We start from the raw sequence: 25,373 nt of genomic DNA, 5'->3' as shown, positions 1-25,373 counted from the left end.
AAAGGGCCGCCCCCGAAGACTTGAAGGCAGAGGCCTCCAAGCGAGGGAAGAGATCCCTATCAGGGGACCCTACCCCGGTAGGCAATGTTGCCGCACAGCACCCTCAAGGGGGCCAGCAGTTAGCCGAGATGTAAGTGAACAAAGGTGCTTTGTAAGCATACCCCATTCTTTTCCTGTTTGTGAGAGTAGTATCTGAAACGTATGTTTTGTAGTTCGGCCTATAGCCTTCCGTGACAATCTTCGTCCTCGGGGGATCTTCTTCTGGAGATGATGGAGAGCGGAACGCCTCCTCATACTTCCCCGCCCCATAAGGCGGACGACCCCGAGGTGTCATCCCGGAGGATCTCTCTCGATCTGCAAAGGAGGACGAGACCAGAAGGTGACACTTCGGCCGCCCGAGGTCCAGGGTGTTCGGCTCCTAGATAGGCCAAAAACAAAAGCCCCGGACTATCCGACATACAGCCGGATATGTTGACGGGTCTTCTGCGGCAAGCGCCTGTCTCAGAGGAACATCGTACCTTAATGGGTACAGTGATTTAGAGAATTTCGTCCGCAAAAAGTGGACTGAATGAAGCTTTCATGAGCCTGCTAAGAGGCTTCGAGGTACGTAATGTGGCATTTTTTGTACCGTAAATGCGAGGTGCACTGTGTATAGATAGTAGCCCCTAAGACTCTGGTTGTCATCCGAACTGGGCGATCAGAGGATCAAGATAGAAATAATCTCAGGTAATAATTTTGCCAATTTTGTACACATGCAGCTGCAGCCCTGACAACTGCTCGGGCTGCCAAATTTGCCAAACTGAAGCGGCAACTTGATGTGCCGGATGAGGACATCACGCTCGTGAATAAGAGTCTTCATGAAGCGCAAGGTATGTCTATTGACGGTCAGTAAGTATAAATGGGAGCATGATGCTGGGATTTATAATATGCTTTGACTGCAAATGGTGCTGCCGTCGTGGAGACTCTTCGGGCTGAGCTTGCCCGCACCAAGGAGCAAGCCAGGATAAGCAACGCGGCTGCCAAAAAGGCAGCTGGTGAATTAAAAGCCGAGCAGGCTGCTCATCACCAAAGTGAGGAGAAAATAGCCAACATGGCTCTTGAGCTAAAGGCTGTCGCTGGCCGATATGAGCTTCTCGAAATAGAGAACCAAGCAAAAATGGCGGACCTAGAGAAGACCTTACAAGTGGCAAAGGAAACTCGATCTGAGATCAGAGCGGCTCGGGAGGAGCTCCGGACCGGCGAGATCGCGACTGGGAAGCCCTTTTTATTGCGAACTAAATTTGGCGATCAGAAGTATGCCCCTCTTGATCAAGCGTGGAGTTCTTCGGGCGCATACTTGGATTTATCAAAGAGTGCTACTGATGCGATGCAGTTTTTGCAAGACCAATAAGACCATGAAGTGTAAAGACTGTTCTGGTCGCAGTTCAGCATGCCAAGGCGTCTGTTGCTGTTGAATGAGCAGATGGCTGAATGGGCAGAGCTCCACAGGATATCTAGACTTTCCATGAAGGCTGTCGTAGACCGGCTGTGCCTGGGGAACCAAGTCCGGATAGTTATTTTGGTTTGGTGCAATGACTTATTCGTGCGGTGACACATATCAATGTTGTTAAGCGGTCGGTGTGCATAGAAGGTGCGTGGATGGCCTTGGCCTGTGTGAAGACATACTGGGCAAAGATGGAGGCCATCGATATTGCGTCTAGGGGTCCACCCGAGGCCATGGCCCGCCAGAGTACTATTTTGATGAAGTCTTAGAGGGTGCCCGCTTGATAGAGGGTCAGTGCTCGAAAAGTATCATGTTCGAATAACATGTATGCGGATTGTAAAAATAATGCTTATGATGATAAAGGATTTATTTATACTTTTGCCCGTAAAGTATTGTAGTACCTCCTGCGCGGCTGTTTATGTATATATGTATATAACCTGAAAGTTTGTAGTCGTCGGCTTCGGCCCCCTCGCGTATAACGCGGGGATGTTCAGAAAGCACTTGATCACACTTTTAATCCAACGTCTTGGTCCGTTAAGGAGGTGATAGTGCGGCGAACAAGGCAATCAGACTATAGAGCTTTAACACTTTCACTTAGCCATAGGAGTTTGATGGTGGGGTTACTATATAGCCCCTGGTATGTCCGCATTTATCCGAATACGATGCGCTTACATACGTGACCAGGAAACCGGTCCTTCGTTAATGCGGAGGAATCACGAGGATTCCGCTGAGTCATTGAGTGGTTGACCAGCTCTCGCCTTATCATGACAGTCAGTTTTCAGCTTTCTCTACTGAGGTGCTCATCCGGATGAACCAGGGCACAATCGCAGTAGTTCTCCCTATGCCACCTTAGCCGATAGAGCAAAAACGTAAGGTAGCAAACATGGGAGCCAGGCAATCCCAACATTTGACCAAAGACATGATTCGGAGCTGATGCATATAAGGCCAAACTCGCGACGTCGAACACTCCCAAAGGTATTCAGACTTTACTGTTGGGGAACGTAGCAATAATTCAAAATTTTCCTACATATCACCAAGATCAATCTAGGAGATTCTAGCAACAAGCGAGAGAGAGAGAGGATGAGAATCTTCATAGCTTCGAAGATCGCTAAGCGGAAGCGTTACAAGAACGCGGTTGATGGAGTCGTACTCGCGGCGATTCAAATCGCGGAACATCTTATCTAGCCCCGAACGGACGGTGCCTCTGTGTTCAACACACGCACAGCCTGAGGACGTCTCCTCCTTCTTGATCCAGCAAGGGGAGAGGAGAAGTTCAGGGAGAGCTCCGGCAGCACGACGGCGTTGTGGTGGAGCTGGTGGTTCTCCTGCAGGGCTTTGCCAGGCACTACGGAGGAGGAGGAAGAGTTGGAGGAGGGAGGGGTTGCGCCAAGGGCAAGGGTATGGCTGCCCTCCCACCCCCTTACTATATATAGGAGGAAGGGGAGAGGGGGCCGGCCCCTCGAGATCCCATCTAGAGGAGGGGGCAGCGGCCAGGGGAAACCCTAGATGGGTTTAGGCGCCCCCACCCCCTAGGAAACTTCCCCCCCAAGACGGGAGGGGTGGATGCCCTAGGGGAGGCACCCCAACCTCTCCGGGTTACGTGATATGGGGTGGGAGGGGTGCTCAGCCCCTTAGTGGGCAGATGTGCCCCGTCCCCTTGGCCCATAAGGCCCCCCAACGCTTGTCGGGGCCTCCGAAACCCCTTTCGGACACGCTGGTCGTCACCCGGTACCCCCGGAACAATTCCGGTGTCAGGACCCCGATCCTAAGTCACATCGATCTAGCATGTAACACCTCATATCACTTTGCGGCCTCACGCACGGTATTCCCACGGGTGTCGCCTTACCATGCCCGGGACCGTTTGTGCCTTTTGGCACACGTATATGATAGTGTCGCTAGCATCCATATGACAGAGAACCCGGGCTGACATGGCTAGTCGTGAACCCAAAGTGGCACTAACTTACAGGGATAGGCATACATGACCCAGCATCGAACGTGTCGGTCATCAGCGAGTGAATCCGGGCAGTAGCAACTGGGCTAACAGGACTCCGGTAAACCGGGCTGTAGCGGGCTAACAGGACTACGGTATTCATCGCGTGACATTTCCTCAAAGGGACAGACACAAGAACGAAGAAGGACACATGCCGGCCAGCCTAAGTGTTCCGGAGCAGTAGCACGCTACCATGGCTCAGTGGAAACACTAGGAGACATTTCCCGGTAAGAGAGGCTACTAAGGATAAACAACTAGATAGTCAGATCCCACACATAGCAGTACACGTTACACGTACGCATAACATGCAAGTATGTGTTGTACAACATGGCATCACAGCATAACTCAATAACTCACATAGATAAAGCTCAAAGAGCCATCATAGCCTTTATTTCAAACAGGGGTCACAAGACCCATCATACAGAGCATACAAGCAACAAGCGGAAGCATTACATGTCTGGGTACAGACATCTACAAATGAAAAAGGCTGAGGAGCCTGACTATCTACAACATCCGATCAAGATCGTAGCTGAGGTACAAACTACTCGTCGAAGTCCACGAGAACACTATTAAGACCGAAGTCTCCGCTACAAAAACATAAATAAAGCAACATGAGTACAAAGGTACTCAGCAAGACTTACATCAGATCCTATCATACATGCATGTGTATCAAGAAGGTAATGTGGGGTTTAGTTGCAGCAAGCCAACTTTGACTCAGTGGCTATCCTGTTCTACGACTACCAGAAACTCTTGAGGTGATATGGCGCACACGAGTCCACTAATCACCACACAATACACTACTATGGATTCATCCCCGTCTCCCTACGAGAAGGCCATCCATAGCACTCACACTTGTCTTGAGCTTTTTAGAGTATACACTTCAAGTTGTCTATGTACCATGTAAGCATCCAAGAAGTCCATAACCGCGGACCCGGCTATTCGAATAGATCATGTTAACCCTGCAGGGGTGTACTTCTTCACACATGCTCTCGCCACTTACCGCCATGTACACGTCATGTATCTCGGCAACCTTCAAGCGGAAGCCTGGCGAGGGTGTCGGCCACGACCTGACTAACCACACAAGACTCTAGTCCAGGTTTATCGCCTATTCGGGTTCCATCCGCAAGGAGATCCGGCCGGGGTTTCGCTCATGGCCCCAAACGATGTGTGCAGGGTTCCTGAGCCCACCATCCGGGTGCCACTCGGTACACCAGGCCACGTGTGCCTAGTCTGTCCCAAGCCCACCCTGCCGGGTGCCACTTGGTAGAAAAATAGCACTACCTACCAACACCAGAAACTAGTTGCGACTCCTGGACAGAGACCAAGTTGGTTAATAAGTCGAGAAGGGTCGAGTTACCGGAACCCAATGTGTGGTAGTATCGAGTCATTGGACAACATACATAGAACTCAATGCTTAAGGACGGTTCCAGTGAGACAACCCACCATGTACTCCTACATGGCCTCTCACCGCTACCTTTACCAAATCGTGTTCACACACTTCACTCTCAGCATCAGAACATATCATAACACTCCAACTCATTCCCAATGAATCAGACCTGACACAACTCTAAGCAATAGCAGGCATAGCATGGTAGGAACACAACAATGGCTTCAATCAACTCCTACACATGCTAGTGGGTTTCAACTATTTACTGTGGCAATGACAGGTCATGCAGAGGAATGGGTTCAACTACCGTAGCACAAAGTAGTAGATGAATCGTTGCTGTCCTAATGCAATAACTGAGAGCAGGAGCGAGAGAGTAGGATTTTATCGGAATGAACAAGGGGGTTTGCTTGCCTGGTAAATCAACAAGGGAGGCACTGCTTCACAGACAGGTACTCTGGAACGTCTCCGGAGCAGGACCTATCGAGAAGGAACGGTGCCAACAATCAAAACACAAGCATATGCAACACAATGATGCATGAACATGGCATGAAGATGTGATGCTGATTGTGCTAATGCAGCTAGCATTATATTTGGATGAAGTCCATTTGAACCAAAGGTTCAAATGCATCTCCAAAATAAGCTCTTTATATAAGCCATTATAGTGTTTCACTTATACAACATGTATAAGTTGGTTTGTCATGCATGAAACTAGTACAGATGGATAGATTACATTTTTCTGATAATTTTTCATATATAAATTATTTCAATCTGAGCTACGGTTGAATTGATATGAATTTTTGAAGTTTAAAACATTTTCTGGAATTTCCTGAATTATTTTAATTCCAGAAAATATGTTATTGCGCCCGCATGACATCAGCACGAGGTCAGCAGGTCAACCGGCTGACCAGGGTCAAACCTGACGTGTGGGGTCCACACGTCAGTGTCACAGTTAGTTAACAGGGGGGTTAATTCTAATCTAACTTAGATTAGTGGCGCTGGGGCCCACTGTCAGTGTCAGGGGGTTAACTAAGCGGTGATTAGCACTAAGCTAATCACCTGACGGGCCGGGCCCACATGGCGGGGCTCAGGCGACGGGGCTCGCCGCCGGCGACCTCTGGACGCGGCGGAGTCTGTGCCACAGGCCACGGGGACGGCGTCTGAGAGCACCGGGGCGTAGCCCGGGCTCGTCCGCATCCAGGGGAGCAGACGGGAAGCCGCGGGGATGCCGGAGCTCGCCGGGGCAAAGCTCGGGGCGGCGGCCGGAGTTCGGCTTCGAGCGGAAACGGGCTGCGGGGCACGGGGAGGCCACCTAAGGGGCTCGGCGGCACCCTCGTGGCACCGAGAGCACGATGGGGTGCTCGGTTTGGGCGGAGGCGGGCCGAGACGACGACGACGACATGGACAGCGGCGAGAGGCTTCGGCCGTGGTGGGGAGGAGGGCTACGGCGTGCGGGCAGCTAAACGGAGATAGGGGAACGGTGGCGGAGCTCACCGTGGTTGTAGCGGGCGTCGAAGCAGGCTCGAGGACGCACTGGAGACGGCGGGGCGGCGATGGGGATCCGCGGCGGCCGGAGGTGAAGAAGGCAACGGCGACGGCTCCACGGGGCGTCCGGCGAGGTACGGCTTGACGGAGAGGTGGTGGACAACATGGCGGAGCTACCGGACTCGAAGAGAGGGAGAGGGGGAGGTGGTAGCCGCGGCAATGGCGTGCGGCGGCGACGGCGCGTTCGGGCGGTCGTGTGGGAGAGAGACCAGGGGAAGGGGAGGAATGAGGGAGAGGGAGAGAGGTGCGGGGCGGCGCGTGGCGTCGTTCCAGGGCGTCCGGGGCGACGAGGAGGACGAAGCAGGAGGTGGCCGGACGCGTGGCCGCGGCCGGCTGTGGCGCGGGCACGCACCTGCTTGGGCGAGCAGGAGAAGACGACAGAGGAGGAGGCGGCTTGGCCGGGCTAGCCAGCTGGGCCGGCCAGGCCGCACAGGAGCTGGGCCGCAGGTAAGTCTCCCTCTTTTATTTCTTTTTCTATTTTTCTGACATATGTTTTGATTTAATTAAAATACTAAATCATTTTATTACCTTATGCCAATTTTTGCAGGAGCTAACTATATTATTCCAGAGCTCCTTAATAAATGGCATAGTTTTTGGACCATATTATATATATATAACAATATATATCCAAAGCAAATAATTATCGGATTAATCCAAATGGCCAAAATTAAATATCCATGAGCTCCTAAAATATTTGTTTGAATTTTACCTCTGACCAATATTTTCAGAGAGCAACATGAACATTTCCTTGGACCTTTTTGGAACAATTTTATTTGGGTCATTTTCAGAGATGATTCTGAGGGTTTCACAAATCCCCATTTCAAATTTAAATGGAATTTAACATGATGCACAAATGACTAGCTAGTCTAGGTCATACCAGAACTAGCGATGTGACAACTCGCCCCCACTTGAAAGAATCTTGTCCCAGATTCAGGGGTTGACGGAAAGAAAGCGGGGTACTCCAGTCGAAGACGAACTTCTCGCTCCCAAGTAGCTTCTCTCTCGGAATGATGAGACCACTGAACCTTGAGAAACTTGATGTTCTGACGTCGAGTGACATGCTCTGCTTGATCGAGAATGCGAACCGGGTACTCTCGGTATGTGAGGTTATCTTGGAGATCAAGCGTTTCGTGGTCCACTCCGCGGATGGGATCCGAGAAGCAACGCCTGAGTTGAGAGACATGGAAGACATCATGAACTCGAGAAAGATGTGGGGGTAGTTCCAACTGCTAGGCAACCTCTCCTCGTTTAGCGAGAATGCGAAAGGGACCAATGTAACGAGGAGCCAACTTGCCCTTGATACCGAAACGATGGGTACCCTTCAAGGGAGTAACCCGAAGGTAAGCTTTTTCGCCAACTTCATAAGTCATATCCTTATGATGACGATCATACTGACTCTTTTGACGAGACTGGGCTGTTTTCAAGTTCTCACGAATGATGCGAACTTGCTCTTCTACCTCCTGGATCATGTCCGGTCCAAAGAATTGTCTTTCACCGGTTTCTGACCAGTTCAAAGGTGTTCGACATCTTCGTCCATAGAGAACCTCAAAAGGAGCTTTCTTGAGGCTGGATTGATAGCTATTGTTATAAGCAAACTCGGCAAAAGGAAGACATTTCTCCCAATCCATACTGAATGAGATAACGCAAGCTCTAAGCATGTCTTCGAGAATTTGGTTGACCCGTTCCACCTGACCACTCGACTGAGGGTGGAAAGCGGTACTGAAGGAAAGATGGGTTCCCATGGCAGTTTGGAAACTCTCCCAGAAATGAGAAGTGAAAAGACTGCCACGGTCTGAATTGATCTCTAGTGGAACACCATGAAGTGACACTATTCGAGAAATGTATAAGTCAGCAAGCTGACTAGCAGTGATACTCTCTCGAACAGGAAGGAAGTGAGCCACTTTGGAAAGACGATCAACGACTATGAAGATAGCGTTATTCCCTCTCTTGGTCCTGGGAAATCCGGTGATGAAGTCCATACCAAATTTATCCCATTTCCATTCAGGAATAGCTAAAGGCTGAAGGGTGCCAGCAGGCCTTTGATGCTCTGCCTTAACACGACGACATACGTCACAATTAGCAACAAAGTCGGCGATTTCTCTCTTCATCCTAGTCCACCAGAACCTCTGGCGTAGGTCCTGATACATCTTAGTGCTACCGGGATGAATCGTGAGAGGAGATTCATGCGCCTCCTTAAGAATCAACTGCCGAAGATGTTGCTTCTTGGGGACCACCAGGCGGTTCCCAAAGAGAACAACACCTCGATCATCAACAGAGAAACTACCAGCAACACCTTTGGCAATGTTTCTCTTGATCCGGGTAATCCCCATATCATGCTTCTGGGCTTCTATGATATGAGCCACAAGAGTAGGTTTTGCCACCAAGGTAGAAAGGAATCCGTGAGGAGCAATGTGAAGATTAAGCTTACAGAATTCCTCATGGAGAAGTGGTTGGCCTTGCTACAACATGAGATTGTTGCAATAGGATTTACGGCTTAGCGCATCAGCCATGACATTAGCTTTGCCTGGGGTGTAGGTAATCCCTAGATCATAATCTGTGATTAACTCCAACCAACGTCTTTGCCTAAGGTTCAGATCCGGTTGGGTGAACATATACTTGAGACTCTGGTGATCGGTGTAGATCTCGCAACGTTTACCAAGAAGGTAATGTCGCCAGGTCTTGAGTGCATAGACTACGGCTGCAAGCTCTAGATCATGTGTAGGATAATTATCCTCATGTGGATGCAACTGTCGAGATGCATAGGCAATCACATGACGATCCTGCATAAGAATGCAACCTAGTCCCTCTCATGAGGCGTCACAATAGATAACAAAATCCTTTGTGAAATCCGGTGGCACAAGTACGGGAGCAGAAGTCAGGCGTCTTTTCAGTTCCTGAAAACTGTACTCACACTGTGGGGACCATTCGAACTTTTTATCTTTCTTGAGAAGTTCCGTGAGGGGTTTGGCTACTTTGGAGAAATTTTCAACAAAGCGGCGACAATAGCTGGCTAGACCAAGGAAACTCCCAACTTGTTTAACGGTCTCAGGTGGAGTCCAATCGAGAACGGCCTTGACTCTCTCAGGATTGACAGCAATGCCCTTACCAGAAATTACGTGGCCTAGGTAGGTCACTTCTGGCAACCAAAATTCACACTTGGAGAACTTGCATAAAGGCGGTGCTCTCTGAGTTTTTCTAACACAAGTCTAAGATGTTCGGCATGCTCTTCCTTGTTCTTCGAGTAAATAAGAATATCATCGAGGTAAACCACGACGAACTTATCTAAGTACTCCATGAAGATCGAGTTCATCAAGCGGGAGAATGTGGCTGGGGCGTTGGTTAGGCCAAAGGACATGACGGTGTACTCGTACTGGCCATAACGAGTGACAAAAGCTGTCTTGGGAATGTCCCCGTTTCTGATCTTAATTTGGTGGTATCCTAACCTCAAATCCATCAGAAGACTGAGGATCCAGTGAGCTGATCATATAGGTCGTTGATCCTGGGGAGCGGATACTTGTTCTTTATCGTGACCAAATTAATGGGACGATAATCTACAACCATCCGGTCCGTACCATCCTTCTTCTTAACAAAGAGGACGGGGCAAGCCCAAGGAGAAGAACTAGGACGGATGAAACCCTTTTGCAAGGACTCATCAAGTTGTTTCTTAAGCTCGACTAGTTCTAAAGGTGCCATCTTGTAAGGTCTCCTGGAGATTGGAGCTGTTCCTGGGATAAGATCTATGACGAACTCTACATCTCTATCAGGTGGAACACCTGGCAGTTCCTCTGGAAAGACATCCGGAAAGTCACAGACTACCGGGATATCTTCAAGGTCTGGAAGAGGGTTGGCATTAAGAGAATAGAGCTGACGCTTTGCAACTCTAGTGGAGACAGTGACTATCTTGCCAGATGGGTGTGTAAGCTGAACAGATCTTGTGTAACAATCAATCTTGGCATGATGAGCTGTCATCCAGTCCATACCCAAGATGATATTAATATCTGAGGACTTGAGGGCTACAAGTGATGCAAGGAATACAAGCCTGTCAACAAGGATTTCATTACCATGGCTAATTCTGGTGGTCTGCCATCTAGACCCTGGGGTTTGGATTTCAAGCTGAGTTGGCATATCACAAAATGACATGTCATGCAAACGAGCATAGCCTTCAGAAATGAAGGAGTGAGATTCTCCAGTATCGAATAGAACTGATGCTGGGTGACAATTGACAAGGAGTGTACCAAGAACGACATCCGGATCATCATGAGCGTCTTTAGCTGAGACGTGGTGCACACGTCCACGTTCAGTGGGGGCTGACTTGACACTGATCATCTTGCGTGATGGCTTAACACAGCCAACAGTCTTCTCGGGCTGGGGTGGAGCATAACTAGTCTGAGAGCAGTCACGTGCATAGTGTCCTGGCTTCCCACATGTGAAGCAAGTCCCTGAGGTTGGACGTGGACCCGCACTGACAAGCGGTCTACCAGTAGGCCTGGGTGGAACATATGACTGAGCTGGGGGAGGCACCACATGGGATGGCCTCGGTGCATATCCGGAAGGAAGAGCGGAGTTTGGAACCCAAATCCGGCGCTTTTGAGAACTAGAACCGGAAGAAGATCCCAAATCACGGGCGTGCTTACGAGACTCCTCGTAGGTGAGCTGAGCTATCTCTGCATTGATGGCTTTGTTCACAAGGGCTTGGAATGTATCACAATGATGCAGGTGGAGATCATGACGCAACTTGGGGTTGAGACCCTTCCGGAACCTAGCCTGCTTCTTGGCGTCCGTGGACACTTCTTCTGTGGCATAGCGAGCGAGGTTCTCAAACTTTCTACTATAAGCATCAACAGCCATCTTACTCTGGGTGAAACTACAGAACTCTTCTCTCTTGCGATCGATGAGGGCTTCAGGAATGTGATGCTCGCGAAAAGCCTCAGTGAAATCTCTCCAGGTAGGATTCTGGCCAGCTGGAAGCATAGCCTCATAGTTCTGCCACCAAAGACTAGCAGGACCTTCCAGGTGGTATGTGGCATAAGTGACCTTGTCATCTTCAGCTACGCTCGTGGAATGCAGCTTATGAGTGATGCTACGGAGCCAGTCATCTGCATCGAGTGGCTCGATGGAATGATGAAAGGTAGGTGGGTGCAAGCGAATGAAGTCATGAATGGTCGCAGACTTATTGGACTGATGTGCGGTGTTCTCCTTGATACGTGCCAACAAACGGTTAGACTCACGCTTGTTCCTCTCCATTTCTAACATGAAATCTGTTAACGAAGGTGGGTCGAGAGGATCCTCATCCCTACCATCTCCATGGTTCTGGCTATGAACAATAGAACTTGATGACATCCTGAGAAACGAAACCAGGGACGGAGTCAGCATCAACTATAGACTGTAGAATGTAGGACAAGGAATTAGTATCTCTCGAACTCCTAGGGAAATTCCGGCAGCATAACGGCAGTAAAATGCTCAGAATGAGACATCCTACTAAAAATGGGGTGGTAACATACTCATCAGCATTACTCAAGGTTCTGAGATCATACTAAACAGACTACACCGGAAATACTCAAAACTAGGGTATGACTCTGATCAACCAATCCTATGGGACTACGGAGTAGTAACACGTGATCCTGATAGACGGAAGAGAAAGCCTAGTTCCTTAACCCCGTAGGAAAGATAGGACGACTCAGATCAGAAGGCCATGAGGTAAAGGAGTAAAAGGAGCCTTACGTTCCTTCCCACAATCAATTCCCTTACATAACTAAAGAATTTCTAGACTCAACTTCGACCAGTTTGGCTTGGTAATCCTACAGGCAGTCAGGCTCTGATACCAAGGCTGTCAGGACCCCGATCCTAAGTCACATCGATCTAGCATGTAACACCTCATATCACTTTGCGGCCTCACACACGGTATTCCCATGGGTGTTGCCTTACCATGCCCGGGACCGTTTGCGCCTTTTGGCACACGTATATGATAGTGTCGCTAGCATCCATATGACAGAGAACCTGGGCTGGCATGGCTAGTCGTGAACCCAAAGTGGCACTAACTTACAGGGACAGGCATACATGACCCAGCATCGAACGTGTCGGTCATCAGCGAGTGAATCCGGGCTGTAGCAACTGGGCTAACAGGACTCCGGTAAACCGGGCTGTAGCGGGCTAACAGGACTCCGGTATTCATCGCGTGACATTTCCTCGAAGGGACAGACACAAGAACGAAGAAGGACACATGCCGGCCAACCTAAGTGTTCCGGAGCAGTAGCACGCTACCATGGCTCAGTGGAAACACTAGGAGACATTTCCCGGTAAGAGAGGCTACTAAGGATAAACAACTAGATAGTCAGATCCCACACATAGCAGTACACGTTACACGTATGCATAACATGCAAGTATGTGTTGTACAACATGGCATCATAGCATAACTCAATAACTCACATAGATAAAGCTCAAAGAGCCATCATAGCCTTTATTTCAAACAGGGGTCACAAGACCCATCATACAGAGCATACAAGCAACAAGCGGAAGCATTACATGTCTGGGTACAGACATCTACAAATGAAAAAGGCTGAGGAGCCTGACTATCTACAACATCCGATCAAGATCGTAGCTGAGGTACAAACTACTCGTCGAAGTCCACGAGAACACTATTAAGACCGAAGTCTCCGCTGCAAAAACATAAATAAAGCAACATGAGTACAAAGGTACTCAGCAAGACTTACATCAGATCCTATCATACATGCATGTGTATCAAGAAGGTAATGTGGGGTTTAGTTGCAGCAAGCCAACTTTGACTCAGTGGCTATCCTGTTCTACGACTACCAGAAACTCTTGAGGTGATATGGCACACACGAGTCCACTAATCACCACACAATACACTACTATGGATTCATCCCCGTCTCCCTACGAGAAGGCCATCCATAGCACTCACACTTGTCTTGAGCTTTTTAGAGTATACACTTCAAGTTGTCTATGTACCATGTAAGCATCCAAGAAGTCCATAACCGCGGACCCGGCTATTCGAATAGATCATGTTAACCCTGCAGGGGTGTACTTCTTCACACACGCTCTCGCCACTTACCGCCATGTACACGTCATGTATCTCGGCAACCTTCAAGCGGAAGCCTGGCGAGGGTGTCGGCCACGACCTGACTAACCACACAAGACTCTAGTCCAGGTTTATCGCCTATTCGGGTTCCATCCGCAAGGAGATCCGGCCGGGGTTTCGCTCACGGCCCCAAACGATCTGTGCAGGGTTCCCGAGCCCACCATCCGGGTGCCACTCGGTACACCAGGCCACGTGTGCCTAGTCTGTCCCAAGCCCACCCTGCCGGGTGCCACTTGGTAGAAAAATAGCACTACCTACCAACACCAGAAACTAGTTGTGACTCCTGGACAGAGACCAAGTTGGTTAATAAGTCGAGAAGGTTCGAGTTACCAGAACCCAATGTGTGGTAGTATCGAGTCATTGGACAACATACATAGAACTCAATGCTTAAGGACGGTTCCAGTGAGACAACCCACCATGTACTCCTACATGGCCTCTCACCGCTACCTTTACCAAATCGTGTTCACACACTTCACTCTCAGCATCAGAACATATCATAACACTCCAACTCATTCCCAATGAATCAGACCTGACACAACTCTAAGCAATAGCAGGCATAGCATGGTAGGAACACAACAATGGCTTCAATCAACTCCTACACATGCTAGTGGGTTTCAACTATTTACTGTGGCAATGACAGGTCATGCAGAGGAATGGGTTCAACTACCGCAGTACAAAGTAGCAGATGAATCGTTATTGTCCTAATGCAATAACTGAGAGCAGGAGCGAGAGAGTAGGATTGTATCAGAATGAACAAGGGGGTTTGCTTGCCTGGTAAATCAACAAGGGAGGCACTGCTTCACAGACAGGTACTCTGGAACGTCTCCGGAGCAGGACCTATCGAGAAGGAATGGTGCCAACAATCAAAACACAAGCATATGCAACACAATGATGCATGAACATGGCATGAAGATGTGATGCTGATTGTGCTAATGCAGCTAGCATTATATTTGGATGAAGTCCATTTGAACCAAAGGTTCAAATGCATCTCCAAAATAAGCTGTTTATATAAGCCATTATAGTGTTTCACTTATACAACATGTATAAGTTGGTTTGTCATGCATGAAACTAGTACAAATGGATAGATTACATTTTTCTGATAATCTTTCATATATAAATTATTTCAATCTGAGCTACGGTTGAATTGATATGAATTTTTGAAGTTTAAAACATTTTCTGGAATTTCCTGAATTATTTTAATTCCAGAAAATATGTTATTGCGCCCGCATGACATCAGCCCGAGGTCAGCAGGTCAACCGGCTGACCAGGGTCAAACCTGACGTGTGGGGTCCACACGTTAGTGTCACAGTTAGTTAACAGGGGGGTTAATTCTAATCTAATTTAGATTAGTGGCGCTGGGGCCCACTGTCAGTGTCAGGGGGTTAACTAAGCGGTGATTAGCACTAAGCTAATCACCTGATGGGCCGGGCCCACATGGCGGGGCTCAGGCGACGGGGCTCGCCGCCGGCAACCACTGGACGCGGCGGAGTCCGTGCCACAGGCCACGGGGACGGCGTCTGAGAGCACCGGGGCGTAGCCCGGGCTCGTCCGCATCCAGGGGAGCAGACGGGAAGCCGCGGGGACGCCGGAGCTCGCCGGGGCGAAGCTTGGGGCGGCGGCCGGAGTTCGGCTTCGAGCGGAAATGGGCTGCGGGGCACGGGGAGGCCACCTGAGGGGCTCGGCGGCACCCTCGTGGCACCGAGAGCACGATGGGGTGCTCGGTTTGGGCGGAGGCGGGCCGAGACGACGACGGCGAGAGGCTTCGGCTGTGGTGGGGAGGAGGGCTACGGCGTGCGGGCAGCTAAACGGAGAGAGGGGAACAGTGGCGGAGCTCACCGCGGTTGCAGCGGGCGTCGAAGCGGGCTCGGGGACGCACTAGAGACGGCGGGGCGGCGATGGGGATCCACGGCGGCCGGAGGTGAAGAAGGCGACGGCGACGGCTCCACGGGGTGTCCGGCGAGGCTCGGCTTGACGGAGAGGTGGTGGACGATGTGGCGGAGCTACCGGACTCGAAGGCGCGGCAATGGCGTGCGGCGGCGACGGCGCGTTCGGGCGGTTGCGTGGGAGAGAGACCAGGGGAAGGGGAGGAATGAGAGAGAGGGAGAGAGGTGCGGGGCGGCGCGTGGCGTCATTCCAGGGCGTCCGAGGCGACGAGGAGGACGAAGCAGGAGGTGGCCAGACGCGTGGCCGCGGCCGGCTGTGGCGCGGGCACGCACCTGCTTGGGCGAGGGGGAGAAGACGACAGAGGAGGAGGCGGCTGGGCCGGGATGGCCAGCTGGGCCGGCCAGGCCGCACAGGAGCTGGGCCGCAGGTAAGTCTCCCTCTTTTATTTCTTTTTCTATTTTTCTGACATATGTTTTGATTTAATTAAAATACTAAATCATTTTATTACCTTATGCCAATTTTTGCAGGAGCTAACTATATTATTCCAGAGCTCCTTAATAAATGGCATAGTTTTTGGACCATATTTTATATATATAACAATATATATCCAAAGCAAATAATTATCGAATTAATCCAAATGGCCAAAATTAAATATCCATGAGCTCCTAAAATATTTGTTTGAATTTTACCTCTGACCAATATTTTCAGAGAGCAACATGAACATTTCCTTGGACCTTTTTGGAACAATTTTATTTGGGTCATTTTCAGAGATGATTCTCAGGGTTTCACAAATCCCCATTTCAAATTTAAATGGAATTTAACATGATGCACAAATGACTAGCTAGTCTAGGTCATACCAGAACTAGGGATGTGACATCCGGACTCCAATACCCTTCGTCCAATATACTGATCTTCACCTTCGAACCATTCCGGAGTTCCTCGTCATGTCCGGGATCTCATTCGGAAGTCCGAACAACCTTCGGTAACCACATACTATTCCCATTACAACTCTAGCATCACCGAACCTTAAGTGTGTAGACCCTACGGGTTCAGGAACCATGTAGACATGACCGAGATACCTCTCCGGCCAATAACCTATAGCAGGATCTGGATACCCATATTGGCTCCCACATGTTCCACGATGATCTCATCGGATGAACCACGATGTCGGGGATTCAATCAATCCTGTATATAATTCCCTTTGGTCATCGGTATGTTACTTGCCCGAGATTCGATCGTCGGTATCCCAATACCTCGTTCAATCTCGTTACCGGAAAGTCTCTTCACTCATTCCGTAACGCATGATCCCGTGACTAACTCCTTAGTCACATTGAGCTCATTATGATGATGCATTACCGAGTGGGCCCAGAGATACCTCTCCGTCATACGGAATGACAAATCCCAGTCTCGATTCATGCCAACCCAACACACTTTCGGAGATACGTGTAGTGCACCTTTATAGCCACCCAGTTACGTTGTGACGTTTGGTACACCAAAAGCATTCCTACGGTATCCGGGAGTTGCACAATCTCATGGTCTAAGGAAATGATACTTGACATTAGAAAATCTCTTAGCAAACGAACTACACGATCTTGTGCTATGCTTAGGATTGGGTCTTGTCCATCACATCATTCTCCTAATGATGTGATCCCGTTATCAATGACATCCAATGTCCATGCACTACAAAAAAATATACTTCCATGATGATACGTGTTTGTCACAGTAGGTCGCATTTTTTTCATGCATGTACATCCATGACGATTTTATGATAGAATCAAGATAGTCATACCTGTGCTGTCGTAGAAGTGTTCCATGACATTACCAAAATTATCATCACGGAAGTGTCCACTTCCATGATGATAAATCGCGCGTCACAGAAGTGCTTTCGTCAAGGGTGGCCAACACGTGGCATCCACCATAACAAAACGCTATTAAGCTATCGGGTCGGGTTTTGGATCCGATAACCCATTAACAGCCCCGACCAATGGGGATTTTCCACGTGTAAAATCATCATTGGCTGGAGGAAACACGTGTCGGCTCATCATTGGGACAGATGTCATCCACTCACTGGACAGAAGGCGCCTATGATACGTCGACACGTGGCACGGCCTAACAGTGGCCCATTCCTGTGAAAAGGCCGACCCGTTTGACTTGGTCAAAAGTTGGCGGGCCAGCCCATGGAAAGCCTGTTAACGGCCTGTTAGCATATAGCCCATTTACGGCCCGCTAACCCAAGGCCCGTTACGCCCTATGCGAATTAGGCCCAGTAGCGTCATATGGGCCATCCAATATGATTCCAGCCCGTTTTCACTTCTGGCCCATGTATGGCCAATGACGTCTTTCGGCCCATATGAGGCCCTTTGTAACTCTTGGCCCATTAGCGGCCCCTGCTGAAACTGGCCCATAATGAACAGTGTATTACTTTACACCCATTAACGGCCTGCGGTGAAATTGGCCCGTAATGAACAGTGTAACACTTTATACCCATTAACGGGCGGTTATTCCGTTGGGCCGTTTCTAGCCCAAGTTAACTTTCGGCCTTCTGAGGGCACATTTATTCTTGGGCTCATTTGCAGCATTCGGTTACTTACGGCCGGTTACTGTCATTTTCTGCTTGTGGGCCAAATTCAGCCCGTCATTACAGTTGGCCCGTTTGTGGTCCGTTAGTCTGTTGGGCCATTTTCATAGCATCACCAAATACGGCCTATTAACGGCTTGTTATGGTCAGCCCATAAAACGTACGATTTCCATTATAGGCCCATCTATGGCCCATTAAAGGCCCGTACAAGACCCATAAATGAGTCGGCGGCCCATGGATCCTACGTGACGTAGAAGGCCCATGGATCCTGCGAGACGTAGAAGGCCCATGGATCCTGCGAGACGTAGAAGGCCCATGGATCCTGCAAGACATAGAAGGCCCATGGATCCAACGGCCCGTGAAGGGCCATGGTCAGGAGAGTTGGCCCCCATTTGAACGATATAGCATATTCAAAGAATTATCCTACTCAATACTATCACCTCTAAAAAGCATACACTATACAATAAAGAGATCAAGGCATAGAAAGGTAGAATAATCCTACACTATACAATAAAGAAATTACAGCCGATTATACCCACTGGGCATTATGGTTCGGCACAGGTGATAATAAAGCATACACAAATAGCAAATTACATACACTGGGCAAATACAGCTCATACATCATGGACACGCATCAACTTAACTCCATTTGAACTATAATCTCTTCAGAAAATAGGATTGGCCGGATTCAGATAGCACAAATTTCAGTCTGCAAAATCTCCAATTCCTTCATGGTTACCTCGGTGTCTTGTTTCATTTTTTTTGACTCCTGCATCTAATACCTGCATGTCCAGTCTCAACTTATTGATTATACATTGACAATCATGTACACGTTGTTTTGCCACCTCTAGTTGATGCTCGAGAACATCAGCACATTCCAATTCCAATCCAAAATCATTCGGTAACGGCCATGCCGCACTGCTCGCAGATTTTTGTGTTGATGTCACTTCATCCTGAAATGTTTCTGTAAGTACACATGACTAGGGCAAAAATATAGTTACAACAGTGAAGCGAACAAGACACTATTTTGTACTACATGGCAAAACAGGACTAACAATAATGTTACACGCCACTTTCACACAAAAAATGTTACACGTCATGAAGCATAAGCAGGTGATATTTTAAAAATTATAAAAAGATAGTCTGTGCAGCCTGCATACAGAAATCCCTCTTATCTCACCAGAGGAGCATGATATTGGGGCCCAATCGAAAACACAGACAAGTTACAAATTTAGACAGCACGTTGCGTATAAGTAAGCAAGCAGTTGGCCATTCTGTACCTCAATGAAAGTCTTAGGGAGCATAATGAACAGCAGAGGGTTTCATACAAACATACTATAGCAGGCAAAACTATGCACTCATTAGCGTAGTATAAACTAGATTGTGAGCCTCATGCAATAATAGTTGGTTAATAGACTTCAAAGCTTCAGACACACTTTGGCAGAGTAATTAAATGGTAACGCCTTTAATTATGTCAACTAATAGTGATACAAGTACCGAACATCAGGCATAATTATTTGGGCATCTCATTAAGTGAGGACAAATAAAGCAATTGAAAAGAGAAAATTAACTATGCCTGAAACAAACAAGGAATTGAACTGTTGAGTTGCATATAGTGACTTACCTTAGCAGTTTGAAGAGGCTAGGCGCAGCTCCTACTTCTCTTGCAAGGCTCCTTCCTAACATCTTGTACTTGGAAATCCTCAATCTTATCTTCATTGCACCCCCTCTGCAAGGTGACACAAACTAGTTACTCGTCTCCTTGGAAGATAAATATGCATAATTTCCAGTCTGTGAACACAAAAGGATGAGATTATAACAAAACAATACCACATAATGAAACATGCCACATCTCTTGCACTTGCACACAATGAAATGAGCATTTACTATGTCTGCACTATGTAAAAACTAGGCATACCTTCGAACTGGATCTCCAGGTACTCTTGGAGAGCCTACTGTAGTGTACAGCCAAACCTTTATGTCACCTATGAGTTAGACAAGGCCCCACTATAGCAGCCCTTAGTGTTTAAATCGTTGACAAGCTCTGTTAGAGTGTTAGGTCAAGAACAACAAGTAATCAAATCAAACAGTCCTAGTATGGCTGGCTGATGCAAACAAGCAATTTAACAGATGTGTGAGCAAATCTTACATATCAAGAAAAGAAGCAAAGAAGGACGCTTAAAGACCATCACTTGACTGACCAGATTTAAGGGGCATTTAAACATCATGTGCAACGTATGAACTAACATAAACATTGCATATTCTAGATTCTACAATGGAATGCACATGTATTAGGTTATGCCATGTATGATGATGCCTAAATGTACAGATAGCAGGAAGGAGTGATTCATTATTGCACGCACAATTGAATTGCAGGTTAAGGGCCAGTTAGATTCCGCCTTTTCAGGGCATATTGTCAAAATAAGCCATAAAAGATGTAAAGAAGTCATTTTTGAGTTATGGGCTTGGGCTTAACTAATTTCGCTTTTGAGGGGGGTGTTTCGGGTAGTAGAACCTCACTAAAAATTGAAGGGAAGGGGAATAGTGAAATGACTCTGTTGTCTACCTATATTACACTCAAAATGCAACTGCTGACACCCGTGTCACACCTGACCCTCAAGTAAAAACAAACACACAACCATTCATTGCCCTGCCCGCTTGCATCTCCTCTCCCCTTTCCCTCTACCTCGATCCCCTGTCTGGAGCACTAGGGTTCCTCCAGCGAGCCGTCACCACTGGTCCCATCTGGCCTGGTCCTCGACGATGCTATGTCCAGCTAGGCTACATGGCCGGTGGATAGGGGCAAATCTCCCTGGCTGCTCCTCCCTCTGGCGCCGCCCCTCATTCTCATGGTCTCCAGCAGCTGCTCCATTGTGGTTCGTCCAACGCACTACTCCGGCGGGCGCTGCACAACTATGGTTGATGCCACACTGCGGCAGAAGGCACCTTGTTCCCCCTGCCCTCCTCCCAGGCCATGGCCTTGAGGTGCTGTTGAAGGATGAGCTCATCCAACAAGGTGAGGAACCCCTCTGGTTTTTTGCCAAATTTTCATTCTGATCCACTATACGATGAATTGCTATGAGTTGCTTCTGCTGCTGCTATATGATGCATTGCTATGAGCTGCTCCTGCTGCTGCTATAAGATGAATTGCTATGAGCTGCTGCTGTTGTATGATGAGTTGCTATGAGATGTTGCTGCTGCTATATGATAAATTGCTATGAGCTGCTGCTGCTGCTATATGATGAGTTGCTACAAGCTGCTCCTGCTGCTGCTATATGATGAATTGCTCTGAGCTGCTCCTGCTGCTGCTATATGATGAATTGCTATGAGCTACTCCTGCTGCTGCTATATGATGAATTGCTATGAGCTGCTGCTGGTATATGATGAATTGCAGACTGCTTCTGCTGTATGATGAGTTGCTATGAGCTGCTGCTGCTGCTATATGATGCTTTCAGGTGGTGCTGCTATATGATAATAACCAGCCACTTGGACCATTGAATTTCAATAAATAATTGTTCTTCATTTAAATGTGGGTCATGCGTTCTTCGTTTAAATTAGGAAATGGGATCTCTATGGAAAACATTGACCAAAGTAGATTGTGCCAAGTAGATGGTATCTTTGTATTTGCATTTTGAGCAAATAGTGATGGTATGTTTTCCTATCATATTAATTACTACACTGGGTTCAATTTGTGATGTTTGCAAGTCAAATTAATTTCCATATGGGCAGCAAAATGAAAAATATATAATGCAATCTAGATTTTCCACTGATCATGCCAAAGATAAGCTGAAAACGCAATGAAAATAACTGGTTGGCGTATTACATGGAGCTTATATTCACAGGTGCTTATTTTCTTAGGATAACTCGTAATAACTGTCCCTAAGAAACTTGGCTAATAGAACTGGCATACAAATAACATGTCACAATGATTGCAATGGAGGAGTGACATACCATAGCACACTGTATAGGCTCACCGCTGCCTCTCCTTTTTTTGCGATGTTCCATGAAATTGCTACATACATCTTGTACTTTTTCATTGTGTAACCCTATCTGCAAGTTGACACGGCTAATTTCAGACATCTCTACATGATACTACATTGCATATCCCTTGCGCATATTTAAACCACCAATTAACGATTGTGTGCGTACCATAAACTAGCCATGACTCTGTATGCTAGACTAGCAGGCACTCTAAGGGAGCCTAATGTAGTGCACTGGAATTCCTACATGCCACCTATGATTTTGTGTAATGTACTGCCCTTGTTCCTAAATATATGACTTTGTAGAGATTCTAGTATGGACCTCATACAGATGTATATAGATGCATTTTCGAGTGTAGATTCACTCATTTTGCTCCGTATGTAGCCTATAGTGGAATCTCTAAAAGACTTATATTTAGGAACGGAGGTACGAGGTAGTATCATGTATGACATCTACATATCTAATTTAGCAGCCAGTAGTAGAAATCATTGTCTGCACAAAGGGATTACTGGTGAAAAATCCTAGCAAAGCACGCTGGCAGTCACAGAACAATATAAGAGAGAGAGAGAGAGAGAGAGAGAGAGAGAGAGAGAGAGAGAGAGAGAGAGAGACGCGCTTACAAGATCATAGCAATGCCTCAGTCCAGGACCTTGGTTGGCCAAGTTGTTAGATCCAGAAGAAACATCGTCCTTGTAGTTTTTGCCAGCTGCATAACAGGTAACAGCGACCGGTTAGTATATTTGAAGTGCATCGGGCAGGTGATGCTGGACGGGTTTAAAGGTGACAAGTACCTAGGCCATGGCGGGTGCTTGGCATCTCTCCAGACGGTGGGAATCAGGTTAGAAACATTGAGGGTGATGACGTTGTGCTGGTTATCGGGGTCCAGTAAGGAGATCTAGAACCGTCGAGTAGGGTGTTTGTGGAGCGGCTCCGGTAGGGTGGACTACGGTGTGGGCGAAGCGGATCTGTGGTCATGGACGAGGGCGTAGGTGAAGCTGCTCCAGTGGTTGGGTTAAGGATGGTGGCGACGACGCGGATCTGCGACCATGGACGGGGCGTCAGAAGCTGCTCCGGTGGTTGGGTTAAGGATGGTGTCGACGATGCGGATCTGCGACCGTGGATGGGGCGTCAGAAGCTGCTCCGGTGGTTGGGTTAAGGGTGGTGTCGACGATGCGGATCTGCGACCGTGGACGGGGCGTCAGAAGCTGCTCCGGTAGGTTGGATGAGGGTGCGAGGAAGCGGATCTGAGGCCGTGGACTTGTGAGTTGGCAAAGCGGCCCTGGTAGGGTTGAGAATGGTATAGGCGAAGCTACTCCGGTAGGGTTGACGATGGTGTTGGTGAAGCGGCTCCAGTAGGGTTGAGGAAGGTGTCGGCGAAGAGGATCAGAGGCTGTCGACGGGGGCGTCGGTGGGGCGGCTCCACGGGGTGTGGACGAAGCGTCTCCGGTGGGGAGTACGAATGAGCCACTGCAGATGTGCAGCGGTTGACGAGAGTACTGGCGAAGCAGATCCGGCGCCGTGGACAAGGCCGGCACTGAATGGGCTGTGGTACAGTGGTGGATGAGCAGTCTACTTGTTTCTAGGGGAGGTGGGAGGGGTAGATGCGGCCGCAGAAGCTGATCCGGCGAGGTGGACACCGCTGGCAGTGAATGGGCTATGGTACGCCGGTGGATGAGTAGTCTAGGGTTTCGAGAGGGAAGGGGAGAAAGGGCGATGAAGTACGGACGACATGATGTAAGATGCTCTGGTGCTGTGGAGTTAGTCGTTTTTGCGGGAGGGGGAGAGGAAATGGGGGTGCCGTGTAGTCGGGGGAACCAAAAGTTACCAAAGCAGCCCCGACCTATCATGTAGATGAGGGTGGTATTGTAACTGTTGGTCTCCGTGCACCAAGGACAAAAGGGGGATTTCACATGCTAAAGACTAAGGTGGTGGAAATTTTAGAAGGAGGCGGGAGATTTTGCCGCCCGCGGGATCGTTCGTATCCAGTTTCAACTAATTTTGGACCGTGCTAGCGGGAAGGTCATGCTAGACTGTGTACACGGGGCACGCGTCAGCAGTTAATAACTGGTGTGAAATCCACCCCAGAAAAAAAGACAATAACTCGGGATGATGCGCCGATAACTTGGACGTTCACACGGGCGTGGCCAATCGTACGGGTGTAGTGGCGCGTTCTCAAAAAAAAGGGATCAAACGCTCAGCCTATGTATTTCTTGTGTAAATAGATAATTTGGTGCCATTGGTTATTTACTTTAAACATAATGCATTGACGTGTTAGTGTAGAGGTGCACAAAAAGAAATGGATATTGTAGTTAGCTACTTAAAAGTGTTACCTCGTATGATTACATAGCCTCCATTTCATAAATTGCGTACTCGTTGAATTCATATATGAATATTACATATATTACTTCAAAATAGAAACTTAAATCATCCAAGACTAATGAATTTGAATGCAAGAGTAACAATGGTGCATGTGCATGATAGCTACATTGGTTGTTTGAAGAAACATGACTGTAACTTTGGCATGCACAACTGAAAAGGTTTATTTAAATAGAAAAAAAATGTGATATGTGAGTGTCCAATCTTTACAGCGTTGAATCGATATTGTACCTTTGGCCACGATATGAAGTAGATATTGACTTATGTTCAAGCGATGCACGTCCACGATCACTAGATAGTGATACGTGAATGAATTGTGCAATCTCTCTCACACGCATACATATCTCATTTCCCTATGGGCATCGGAATCACACACGCGCACTTCATGTATTTCTGTCCCTCCGTCAGGGTTAAATTCGTCTTTCTACCCTATCCTACAAGTCTCTCACACAGAAACACACACGCTCTCTATGTCTAACACGCCCACCCCTTTAGTTCCACCCACCCGTAGCCACTAATGTCTCAAAGTATAATAATGTCTCTCACACATATGCTATCTATCTATCCCTTAATATAGCTAGATATGTGTCACACAAACTCCTCCCTACTAGCAAGATGCCCATGCGTTGCATGGAACATCAAGATGCATTTGTATGAGAAGTTTATCTTGTGGGAGAAAAGGATGAACGAGGGAATGCCTTATTTGCAAATGCAGAGAGGGGTGTGGGTATCTTTTTGCAAAATTGCCATATTTTCCTTCCTGTCTGTCGGATATAAATCGGATGGCCTATATTGCAGTATGGCAGGAACACCATCATCACCAACTCTGTTTTTTATAAGAGTAGAGATATGTGAGTGTCACTGCCCCCCCCCCCCACACACACCCACACTTCCCAACACCGAAGGAGTAGGGTGACACCTCGATCTTGATACTAATCTATCGACTGGCTTCTCTCTCAAACATACACACACACACTACCCGACACCGAAGGAGTAGGGTGACACCTCGATCTTGATACTAATCTATCGACTGGATTCTCTCTCAAACATACACAC

The sequence above is a fragment of the Triticum aestivum genome, chromosome 6B (assembly GCF_018294505.1).
Source record: "Triticum aestivum cultivar Chinese Spring chromosome 6B, IWGSC CS RefSeq v2.1, whole genome shotgun sequence".
NCBI classification, from domain to species: Eukaryota; Viridiplantae; Streptophyta; class Magnoliopsida; order Poales; family Poaceae; genus Triticum; species Triticum aestivum.
Note: the sequence above shows the minus strand (reverse complement) of the source record.